A 13,250-nucleotide genomic window follows, 5' to 3' on the forward strand; every position below is an offset into this window, starting at 1 on the left:
ATAGTTGTGTTTATTAACACAACGGAATTCTGGCCAATGGGATAGAAGTGAAGTCTGTGTGTCAGGGAGTGTGATTCTTGGAATGTTTTTCTTACTCTTAAAAAGAGATACAGAAAAAGATGTTCTCTGTAGGTCTTTGGGTGGTGTTATGTGAGGATGAGACACTTGGAGCAGCTGCAGCCACATTGTCACCATGAGAATTCAAGCCTGAAGACAAAGGGCAGCATGCTAAGGATAGCAGAGCCAAAAGATAGACGGAAAGAACCTGGCTCCTGGCTGACATGATTGAGCCACTGAATGAAGCTGACTGCCCCAGTTCCAAACTTCGTGTTATGTGAGCTAAGCACCCTTATTAAGTTTTTTTGAGATGTGTCTTGTATTACACACAGCCGAAAGGATTCCATACTGACATCCAGTTACCATCCTTATCTCCCACTTTCCGTATTTCCTCACCTTGCCCTCCTTTATGAAGATTTACTTCTTAATAGATGGGCGGCACTTGCAAGCTCAAACATCCACCTGGATCTCACAATGGTTGGCCTTTTATGAGGACATGTAGAGCTGCAGTCCCCAAACCTTGGGCCGCCAACTGGTACCCATCTGTGGCCTGTTAGGAACCACGCTGTACAGCAGGAGGTAAGCAGAGGGGGAGAGAGTGAAGCTTCCTCTGTGTTTATAGCTGCTCCCCATCACTTGCATCACTGCATAAGCTCCGCCTCCTGTCAGATCAGTGACGACATTAGATTCTCATAGGAGCATGGACCCTACTGTATGTAAACTGTGAATGTGAGGGATCTAGGTTGAGCGCTCCTTATGAGAATCTAATGCCGGATGATCTGAGACAAAACTGACGCAGTGACGCTAGCACTGGGAAGCTGCTGCAAATACGGATTATCATTAGCAGAGAGGTTTGATTGCACAATAAATGTAATGTGCTTGAATCAGCTCAAACCCCACCCACCCCGCCAAACCTGTGGAAAAATTGTCTTCCTTGAAACTGGTCCCTGGTACCAAAAAGGTTGGGGACCGCTGATGTAGAGGATGGAAATTCTCCAAACTTTCTTTGAAAGCTTCTAGATTGTTCATAAGGAAATGCCTTTATAGTAGCAAACTGATAAATGTCAGTGGCATTCTTCCTTCAGAGTGAAGCAAGACATTCGTGAAATTTCAGAGGAATGCCACGGACCTGGGCTTTTTGGCAGAGCACTTCCTGGTGGCCCATTTTCACTTGTTTACCTGTCTCATCCTCTGATTAGGGTCACAGTGTCTCACACTGCAGGATTCTTCTCTTGGCTGATATGGCTTGCCTGGGAGAGGGGAGTTAGGTCACTGTAAGGATGGGAAGACCTCAAGAAATTTTATTTCTTAGAGCCTTTTGCTTTTTCTTCCTCAACCTGGAAAAACAGGAAAATAAATCCCCTACACATTTCTGAATTTTTTTCTTCCCTAGTCCTCACATTTCTTAATATATCAAACATGATAACTTTATGAGCAACCAAGTTATACATAATACATTTTATGTTCTTAAGTGTATCAAGTGATTTTAGATCTGAAAAGGATGCGAAAAACCAAGAACAGACAGTGCCCAATTTGTAAATTAACCTGGGCGTATAACTTTTTTTTTAAAAAGTGGGTTTCTTGAACTCAGAATTCTTTTTCTTATAGAAACAATGGTGGTTGAGTTCCAAAAGCACACATAATCCATAATGTGCTGTAGCCTTGTTATTTACTAACCATACTAATAAAGTTAATGCTTTATGAACATCTCTTATGTCCCAGACTCATTACTCTGGTCTTTATACATGTTATCTCAATGATTTAATTCTCATAACTCTCTATATCAAAGGCAACCAAAGCTCAGACAGGTTAGTTAACTTGCCCAAGGACACGCAACATGTATATGGTAAAACTAGGACCCTGTGGTCTCTCTGGCCCTGGAGCTGGTTGTTTTTACATTCACCCTGCCCTCCTGATGGGCTCAATCACCATCTGCATTAATGTTTTTATGAAAAAATGCATTCCAAATTCTATTTGCAATGCCAAGAGCACATCTTTCAGCCCTGGCAGCTAAAGTCCCTCTTTGCCCTTCCAATTTCCCTGTTTTTCTTCTAAATAGCCTAGGAAAAGAAAGAGAGTGATAGAGCAAGAGAGAGAGAGAGGGAGGAGGAAGGGGAGAGAATGAATCAGTGTGATGGGTTGGCCCGACATGAACCGCATACTGTCATTTTCCAGACAGCCTGTGCCCCTCTCCAGCCTTTCACACTCACTGGCTCCCCCACCCCCACTGGGTAGCTGAGCTGGAGATGCACACACTGCTCATTACATTTCTGCTGCTTTTACCACCTGTTTACAGCCCAACCACTGACACAAGCTTGATGAAAGGGCTTGGTGATTATTCAAATCCTAGATTGGACCAGAACTTAACTTTGAAAATATTCCATAAAATGTGGCTTTAAAACAATTGTAGTGAAATTTCTGATGGCCCCCCATGCCTCCCAATTGGCATCTCACCAAGTGAGGACCATCATAATTTTCTTTATGCCTCATCTCACCTATTTCACTCAGCCCTCATCTCCTGTCTCTAGATCAGCCATCTTCTTCCCACCAGGTTAATCTCTTTTTTTTTTTCTAATGCTTCTGAAAGTGTTGGGAGTCTTGTAAAATCTGTCAAGCTGTCTCAATGCCTCCAGTTGGCCTACATCTCACCCAATGTGCTGTCATGGTTTCTTATTTTTTAAAAATCTTCCAGTCAGGTTTTGTAGTTTCCCTTGAGAGCAAGTTACAGCCCACCCCTCTTCCTTAAAAGCAAGCCCTGATTTCTCCTGCTGCCCTATGACTATCTTGTTATGCATTTTTTGCTGGTATCAGGAAGACCTGAAACTATCTCATTTGCCTTTTGTTATTAATATTACAAGGAGGATGCACAATTTAGTTTATGGCAGCAGTCCCCAACCTTTTTGGCACCAGGGACTGGTTTCATGGAAGACTATTTTTCCATGGACCAGTGGGGGGTGGGTGGGGATGGTTTCAGGATGATTCAAGCATGTTATATTTATTGTGCACTTTATGTCTATTATTATTACATGATAATATATAATGAAATAATTATACAACTCACCATAAAGCAGAATCTAATGTTGCTGCTGATCTGACAGGAGGCAGAGCTCAGGTGGTGATGCGAGTGATGGGGAGTGGCTGCAAAAACAGATGAAGCTTTGCTCACTTTCCCACTGCTTACCTCCTGCTGTACGATCCAGTTCCTAACAGGCTACGGATCGGTACCGGTACCGGTACCGGGGGTTGTGGACCACAGGTTTATGGAATATTTTGGAGCTGGCTTTCTGCTCCTTTTCTTTCCATTTCCTGGATTTCCCCCCTAATTTTGCTAATCTTCAGTGCTCTTACCAAAGGGGAAAAATAAGGCAGGGAGAAGGCAAAGCATGATGCTTCAACCAAGGGAAGTTTTTGCAGCTGGTTGGCTATGAGGAAGAGTTTCCATTCTCCATGGACTTTCCCATTTTCACAGATAGTTGGGAATTGGCTTTATAAAGTGGAAGATGACATGAAAAACAAAATAGAAAAACTTTCTCAACATAATGGCACTGAAAATATATACAATCTAATGAATGCTTGGCTAAGAGATTATCCAGGATTTTTAGGAAAGAATGATTTAAAATTATCGCCAATATGAGTGAAAAGTGTTCCCTTTGGGAGCTGAGGATCCGTGGTCTTCAAAGACCTTCACTGCCATTAGTTGATTAATTAATTCATTAACACCTCGTAGAGCACAGGATATTGACTCCATATGGCACTGAGCAGGCAGTTTGATTTCTTTAGAAAATTTCTCTCATACGAAAGCACAGAAATAGTAAATAATTAAGCTCTAAGCTGCCTCGTTGTGATCTTTTATTGATCAAGGCAGAGATTTGAGAGGAAGAAGGCTTCAGGCACTCACTCTAACCTAACTCTATTTGCCCCACGATGACATGTTACTGTGAGATGCTTGTTCTTATTATAAAGCCTTTAAGGAAGAAAATAAGCCCACAACATGTTTATGGCTTGCGTTACTTCTGTCCGAGGTTAATCGCCCCAGTCTTGAACACTGAGTGTTTTCTGGGGACTCCCATGAGGCCACAGGAAGTGATATGACAAGTGTGCTGCCTACTGCCTTCTGAGTCCTGGCTTCATTAAGCTGTATCTTAATGCCTTTTTTTCCCCTAATAAAGCCATTAGGACAATGACTTATGATTGTGTAGCTCAGTGAGACCTCCAGGGAATGAAGATGGGGGTGTGAGCAGAAGGGCTTGAATGTGAATCAATGACAAAGTGGCCTGAGCCTTTCTGCTGGGTGGGATTTTTTCTATTTCCCTCTCAGGGCCCTGTGTTGCCCCCACCTTCAATCCCTGCTCACCACTCAGCCAACTATCTACCTCCCCCCTCCATCTCCAGGTGGATCCAGGTGGGAAAGAGGGCCATTAAAGTGGGATCAGCAGCTGTCCCAATGTCCAAAACCTTTTCCCTTCTCTCGTCCTGCTCCATCCAGTTCCCTTCACTGCTGTGTGTTCTTTAAGCTACTACCCTCTTTCTCTTCCCAGCAAAGCTTCTTGAAAGAATTATCTACATCTACTATCTCTATATTCCCACCTCCTGGGCACCTCCCAAGCTGGTGACAAAGCTCATCTCACTCCTCTGGAGGGTAAACATAATGGACAATCACATGATTTATCTCCTGCTGGGAGGCTTTGGAAAGTGTCCACAACTCCTTCCTTAATATCTCCTCCTTTGGCTGCTCTGGCAACTCTTTTCTTTTTTTTATTTCAGCACATCACAGGGGTACAAATGTTTAGGTTACATACATTGTCTTTGCCTCACCCTAGTCAGAGCTTCAAGCTTGTCTGTCCCCCAGATGGTGCACACCACACCCATTAGGTGTGAATATACCTGTCCCCTCCCCCCACCTGCCTGACACCCGATGAATGTTACTACTATATGTGCACATAACTGTTGGTCAATTAATAGTGATTTGATGGTGAGTACATGTGGTGCTTGTTTTTCCATTCTTGTGATACTTCACTTAGTAGAATGGGTTCCAGCTCTATCCAGGATAATACAAGAGGTGCTATATCACCATTGTTTTTGTGGCTGAGCAGAACTCCATGGTATACATATACCACATTTCATCTTCTGCTGAATGATTATTGCATTAAGGAGGAAATTAATATGGAAATCAAAAGATTCTTTGAGCTAAATGGTAAAGGAGACACAAGTTATCAAAATCTATGGACACAGCTAATGCAGCCCTGAAAGGAAAATTTATATCCATAAATGCCTCCATCCAAAAGATAGAAAGATTACAAATCAACAATCTAATGAATCATCTCAAAGAACTGGAAAAGGCTGAGAAACCAACCTCAAACCCAGCAGAAGAAAAAAAATAACAAAAATCAGAGCAGAACTAAATAAAATCGATAATAAAAAACTATATGGATGATTAATAAAAAACTATATGGATGATTAATAAAACAAAAAAGTTGGTTCTTTGAAAAAATAAACAAAATTGATACTCCTCTTGCTAGATTAATGAGAAGCAGAAAAGAAAAGACTCTAATAAGCTTCATCAGGAATGAAAAGGAAAAATTACAACTGATACCATGGAAATACAAAATAGCATCTATGAATACTATAAAAACCTCTATGTACATAAACTTGAAAATGTGGAGGATATGGAAACATTCTTAGAAACACATAGCCTCTCTAGGCTCAATCAGGAGGCAAAAGAATTCCTGAACAGACCAATATCAAGTACTGAAATTGAAGCAGCAATAAAAAATCTTCCTAAAGAGACAAGTCCCAGACCAGATGGTTTCACACCCAAATTTTACCAGACCTACAAAGAAGAACTGGTGCCTATCCTGCAGAAATTATTCCACAACATTGAGAAGGAAGGATTCCACCCCAACACATTTTATGAAGCCAATATCACCCTGATACGAAAACCAGGAAAAGACACAACAAAAAAGAAAACTACAGACCAATATCTCTTATGAACTGTATTCAAAAATTCTCAGAAAAATTCTAGCAAAGCGAATTCAGATGCTTATCAAAAAAATAACCCATCATGACCAAGTGGGCTTTACCCCAGAGATGCAGGGATGGTTCAACATATGCCATATGCAAATCTCTATAAATGTAATTCACCACATAAATAGAAGCAAAAACAAAGACCATATGATCCTCTCAATAGATGCAAAAAAAGCATTTGACAAAATTCAGCACCCTTTTATGATAAGAACATTTGACAAAATAGGTATAGATAGAACTTACCTAAAAATGATAAAAGCCATATATGACAAACCCACAGCCACCATCATACTGAATGAAGAAAAATTAAAAGCATTCCCGCTTAGAACTGGAACCAGACAAGGTTGCCCTCTATCACCACTTTTATTCATTTAACAGTGCTGCAAGTCCTAGCTAGAGTAATCAGACAAGAGAAGGAAATCAAAGGCATCCAAATGAGGGCAGAAGAGGTCAAGCTATCGCTCTTTCTGACTATATGATATCTAGAAAATCCCAAAGATTCTGTCATGAGACTACTGGAATTGATAAACAAATTCAGCAAAGTATCAGGTTACAAAATCAATGCACAGAAATCAGTAGCATTCCTATAGACTAACAACAGTCAAACTGAGAACCAAATCAATGACTCAGTACCCTTCACAATAGCAACAAAGAAAATAAAATACCTAGGAATATATTTAACTAAGGAGGTAGAAGACCTCTACACAGAGAACTACAAAACACTGAGGAAGGAAATAGCAGAGGATGTACACAGGTGGAAAACTATACTATGCTCATGGGTCGTCAGAATCAACATTGTTAAAATGTCTATACTACCTAAAGTGATCTACAGATTCAATGCAATCCCTGTTAAAATACCAACATCATTTTCCCCAGATCTAGAAAAATAATTCTACACTTCGTATGGAACCAGAGAAGACCCTGTATAGCAAAAGCAATCTTAAGCAAAAAGAACAAATTGAGAGGCATCAATTTACCAGACTTCAAGCTATACTACAAGGCTATAGTAACTAAAACAGCATGGTACTGGCAGAAGAACAGAGATATAGACCAATGGAACAGAACTTAGAACCTAGATATGAAACCATCCTCATATAGCCATCTGGCAACTCTTGATATTGTTTTTCCACTTACTCCGTAGGGGCAGTCATGAAGGTTCAATGCTCATATCCCTCTCTGAGAAATGACTTACAGTCTAACTGAGGCTCCTTCAGGATTCCCTTCATCTTTGTGCCAAGGTCTTGCTCTTCTTGAGTGGCCCTGCCCATTCAATGAGTTAGCAAGGCAGTGGTAGAAGGGCCCAGTTGCTTCTCTCCACCATGGGACTGTTCTAACAGGAGTCTTTGCTCTGGAGCACCTGCTGGGTGGCAAAGAATTTGTCAGGCCTGCATCATGGGCTGACCACCCCCCCGCCCAATCCTTTTTCTTTTTAGGTATTGCTCCCTGGTAAACCTTTTACTTTCCTAACTCTGTCTCAGTGTCAGTCTCCTGAAGGACCCAAATGACACATTCCTTGTACTCCTTTGTTGCTGTTACTTTTTGCCAGTCTTAAATGATGGTATTTCAAAGGCACTGGTCTAGGTGTTCTTTTTTCTCAACTTACCCTTTGTTCTAGGGCCATTATTCTCCTGCATGTCATTCATTCTCTCCAACACTGTTGACTTCCAAATCTCTCTCTCAGGTCTGTCTCTAGCCTTCAAGTCTATGTGCCTCTGCATTGCTGATATCCCCATTTGGATGTCTTGCAAGCACCTCAAACTTAACGTGTACAAAACAGAACCCCAAGCCTTTACTCCCTGATCAAAAAAATTGTCCTCTAGCTGTGGATTAAATCTCTATGCCAGAAACCTTGGTCCTATTCCTGACCCATCTGTTGCCCTGCCCCCCACAATCAGTCCCCAGATCCCCCAAGATCTCTCATATGACTGCTGTCTCCATGCTTGCTGGAACTGCCTTTGTTCTGTCCCGGATCACTGCAACTGCCTTCTGACTAGCCTTTTTGTCTGTAATCCCACCCCAACCAGTCCATCCTTGAACCTGTTGTCAGATATAAATATAAATTTGGTATACTTCCCGTGGTCAATCCCATTTAGTAGCTTTACCCCACTTCCCAAGATAAAGCCATACATCTGAAAGGGGTTTTGGAAAGTGGATCTCAGTGTGTATGTGGTCCCTGGACCATCAGCATCAGCATCACCTGGGAACTTGTTAGAAATGCAGATTCTCAGACCCCAGCCCAGACCAATGAGAAGCTTTGGGGGTGGGGCTCAGTGATCTGTGTTTAACAAGCTGTCCAGGTGACGCATGCTCGAATATATTTGTGGCTTAGGAAGCCACCCACATCTTTAGTTCCCTCTTGTGTCTTCTGGCACTCCCCTTTCCTCCTGCTCTGACCACACCGAGTAATTTGCCTGCTCAATGTGGAACTCCCTCTGCTAGCCCTGATTTGTCTTCCAGAATCAGTGCATGAGTCACCTCCTCCAGGAAGCCTCCCTGACACTTTCTAGCTGAGTTAGGTGTCCCTCCTCTGTGCTGTCATAGTCTTCTGTGCTTCACTCGATCGTAGCCCTTATCTCACTGTGTTATAATTGCCTTTTTACCAGGCTGCATCTCCTGCTAGACTGTGAGCTTGTTCAGAAGAGAGATTGTCTTTAATCTCTCACTCTATGGGGCCTGGCTCACTGCCAGGCCCAGAGAAGGGGTGCAATAATGACATCCTGGTGGAATAGTATTAAGTCCCTGCCTTTGCTGGAGTTGCTGGGCTACGATGGCACTGTCATCTGCCTGCAGCAGGTTTATTCTGCCTCCTCCCACAGCTTCATGTGCCTCTGGACATCTACCCTAAAGTAGTGGGGCTAGAGTTTGATCTCACCCTGCCCGTGTTATTTTAGCCCTGGGGAGCTAGACACTGGCATGTGCTAATTGGATGACAGCACTGAGTCTGACTGGCCTTGTAAATGTGTGCACAGGCAGTGAGCAGAACACAGTTCAAACAGAATCATCTTGGAAATGCTTTGATTCTCCCAGCTAAGCAGTCTGACCCTGCACTCCTGGGAACCTGGCATCAGTCTGCCATGCTGTTATTGGTGAGATCCTGCCTTGGAAATCAGCTCTGCAGGGGAGGCAGCAGTGCTGCTGCTGCTGCTATATCTTCCCAGACTGTTTAACCCTGAAAGGCCTTAATTTGTCCATCTTCACAGTGGGCATCATCCAGATTAGTCACATGTTATGCCAAGTGCTCCAGGCACAAGCCTTTCCAAATGAGTCTGACTTGAAAGCATAGAACATTAGACATGCTGCTTAAATCACAGCAGCAAAACCACATGGGGAATGCTTAGGGGGAGCACTGGTCTTTTTAGGCAATCTGAAAGCCCAAGGAAGGATTGTCCAGGTTGCAGATGCTGATAAAAAAACAGGGTGGAGAAAGGTTACATGCTGGTTTGAGAAGAGCAATGCTTCTCCGTTTCCCTCCCTCCTGTCCTGGCAGCCCCTGTCACTTGCAGTAGTCCAGGATGCAAGAGGAGGTCCAGGAGACAGGTCAGGTAATATTTGAGCCTGATGGAGCAGCTTTGTGTCCTCCATGTGCTCATGTCAATCCCTTGTGAGCTGGATTCCCACATTGTACTTGTCAAAGGGACAGCTTTCTCCCATCAGTCACCTGTAAGACCAAGTTCATCACTTTAAGGGAGTGGTCCTTAATCTATTTTGGAAGATCAGGAATGCTTTTGAGAATCCGAGAAAATCATGGTACGTCTCCCCAGAAAGAGGAATAGTTCCCAGGAGGTACATATTTTTTTTTATCTCATTTCAGGTGGTTTGTGGAATCCTGAGGTTTACCTATTAGGAGCCTACAGACCACTGATAAGAAATCCCTGCTATAGTTGCCCCTGGTCTTTTCTTCACCAAAGACCCCCATCCTCCGTTGGCCTTCCTCCTTAAGCACCAGGCAGAATTTCTTTCTTCTCAGTGCGTCCACAGCATATGGCCCTTGCTGCAAAGCAAAGCACAACAGGTGACACAGCCTCAGTTTCCAGAATCAGGCTGGCCTGCATTGCTGCCTGGGGTTCCTAGCCTGGCTTCCCCACTTATCTGCTGTGTGACCTGTGGACCACTCCGAGCACCACTTTCCTTGCCGATTAAGTGAGCGTGATCACAGGATTTGCCTCAGAGTGCGATTGTAGGAATTCAATGAGACTCTGCATGGCAGGGCCATCCATAGGGGCTGGCACTGAGGGGAAGTACGGGGCCAGGCTTTTTATCCTCTGTGTGCTTGGTGCCTGGCACAGGGTCTGTGCACAGTAGGTATTCAATCAATGTTGGTGATAGAGGAAGAGCAATGATGAGACCAAGATGCAGATACGTTTATACCTATGGGAGTGCTACATGCCACCAGGTAGACAGCAATAAATGAGAGTAGCCTTGGCTTTAGTGTCCCCATCCTGTTTAGGTTCATGTGTTTTCCCAAAGTTGGAGAGCTGATCACACAGCCTAGGACCTGGTGGGTATGTATTCAATGAGATAATGTGAAAAGTGTAGTAGGTGTAGAAGCCCTGGCTTTGGAGCCAGAAATGGGTTCACAACTAGCTTCTGACACTCATCAGACTTTGGGCAAACTTTATCTCTCAGGGCCTCAGTTTCCTTGATGAAATGTGGGGATATTGAAACCTATCTCATAAGACTCTTGAGGAGATCAGATTAAGTATAAAAAACACTTAGCACATAGATGATGCTGAAGAAGTGGAAGCTATAGTCCATTATTGTAAACGTGGAAGGCTGAACAAATATGAGTCCTGAAGATCAGTGTGTCATTGTTCCGTTTCGAATAGGAACAGTCCTAGCCCTAGACACAGAGGCCTGGGGACATGCCCAATATAAGGCTCTAAGTTGAAAGTGCTTGAATTCAAATCCTAGCGGTACCACTAACTGGGTGACCTTGGGCAAGTCACTTAATCTCTCTAAGTCCCAATTTCTTCATCTGTGAAATGGAGACAAAATGCTACCCACCACATAGAGTTGCTTCATTGTGAAGGTCAAGTGGGAGAATGTATATAATGCATTCAGTGCAGTGTCTGGCACATAGCAAGTGCTCAACAAATGTCAGCTTTATTACTATTATTGTGTGAGGGAGGGTGAATAGCTGCAGTGCTCACCAGGTAGCAGGAGCCTTAGCTTCTTGAGGAATTATTTTGTTTTGATTTTGTTTTATAGCTAAGTCTGGACAATGTAATGGCAGCCTGCAGGTGTCCTGGTCTGGGCTAGGCCAGGTGAAAGGTGAAGGCCCCATAAGCCCCAGGGGCCATGGAGACCCTGTGCAGCCCAGGACAGCATGCTGCTTGGAGCTTTCTCCATGGGAGATGTTCTCTGTACATTTCCTGGACCACTGGTTCCTCTCCACCGTGGTCCCTGGTGCTCCTGCCCGTGAGGTTTCCAGGAATAGACCCACACTCTCTTAGGTAAGGAAAGTTCACCTCAGGCTACTTGAGGGCAGAGGCTGTGTGGATCCCGGGCTCTGTGCAGCCCAGCTCCTCCAGGAGAGCCCTCCAGGCAGGGGGACGCTGCTGGGCTTTGTTCATATGCATCATCACTTGGAGCTGCACCTTTCCTCCAGGCTGTGCGGGAATGTGCATCTCCATGGAAACACTAGAGGTGAAATCACTCAAGTGTTGGCAAGTGGAGTTTCTCTCTGGAGCCTGGAAAAATGGAGAGCAGTAGAGCAGGCTCACGGTGTCACAGAAAGGAAAGATGCCCTTAAAACAACCCGAATGCTCTCAATTCCATTCGGGGAATTTCCCTTTAAATAAAAGCTGAACAATAAATGAAAGAAAAATGTTTGCAGTCTCTAGTTTGGCTACCCCAGAGAGTCTACTTGGAATGGACATGCCAATCCTTTCTGGCTTTCCTAATCTGCTACATCTTGTAGGCTGGATAACACATTCTGTCTAGAAAGAAATGGGTGACATCTCAGAGTTAATATTTTAAATTGATGAAGCTGGAGCCCAGAAGTGCAGACCTTTGTGCTTGTTGGCCCTTTCTGGTCCTCTGGGTGATTTTTGGGCCCAAAACACATGTTTTTAAATGAATATCTGACAGGCTCCTGGTGGCTGAGGTCAGCAAGGATGTGTTTACTCACCTGAGGAATTCTGAGATGAGCTGTGTCATACGTGTTCACAGGCCACCCTGCCCACAGACTTTTGAGGGCCCATGACAGCCCGTGGGGATGATTTTGGTAATGAGGGACCATAGAGATATGGCTGCCCAGGCTGGGCCAGGGGAGGGGAGGCAGGGTATAGGGAGACTGTGAATGTGCTGGGGGACGGTTGGGCACTAGGACAGCTTGCGGGAGACTTTAGCTAGTTGGGGGATCTGAGCATGCCCCCGGCTTGGAGAGGGCCATCCGTGTGGACCACCTGATAATTCTAGCACAGCCTCAGAATTACATGATTCTTTCTTATCTTATTTTTCTCCCCATGGGAAAAAGAGCATTGATAATACTTCCTCTCCCTCATCGAGAGCAGTTTTCAACACACTGTGTAAAGGCTTGGCTTCATTTGTTCATTCACTCAACAAGTGTTCATTGAGTGCCGGTCATGTGTTGGAAACTATGCCGGGGCCTGAGTTTGCAGACTTCTTGGAAATACTAATCATCATGGACCAGGAAGTTAGAATGAATATATCATAGATAAAGATACTTTTTAAGCAAAATCTAGTGATTTCAGCAAATTACTATTTTAACAGTTCTGACTTTTCTGTTTTTATCAGGGACTTTGATTACTGTGTCAAAGGATGTTAAGACAGACAGGCAGATGTATAGTTACACCAATTGGTCCTGAAACTAAGGACAGTGTTTTACTTTGCTGCATGAAAACAGACAGGTCAATTGAAATGCCGTCTAATCTATCCCATTCTGTGCTATTAAGGTTTTCCTTTAACCTCTCAGTGTCTTAGTTTCTCCATATTAAACTTCAGTCAGAACAATTAGAATTTTCTACATGTCAGAGGTTCTAACAAGGGAAGAGCTGAGGTTTGGAGATGCTGGCATGTGGGGTCAGTGACAGCTCTCAGGGCTCAGCTTCCACGCAGACAAATTGTGCATGATGGCTTCTGGAGTCGATGCAGGCGGCCCTGAAGGGAAGGGCTTTGGAGGCAAGCGGGGACCAAGGCATCATACA

This window comes from Eulemur rufifrons, chromosome 7 (assembly GCF_041146395.1).
Source record: "Eulemur rufifrons isolate Redbay chromosome 7, OSU_ERuf_1, whole genome shotgun sequence".
NCBI lineage: Eukaryota > Metazoa > Chordata > Mammalia > Primates > Lemuridae > Eulemur > Eulemur rufifrons.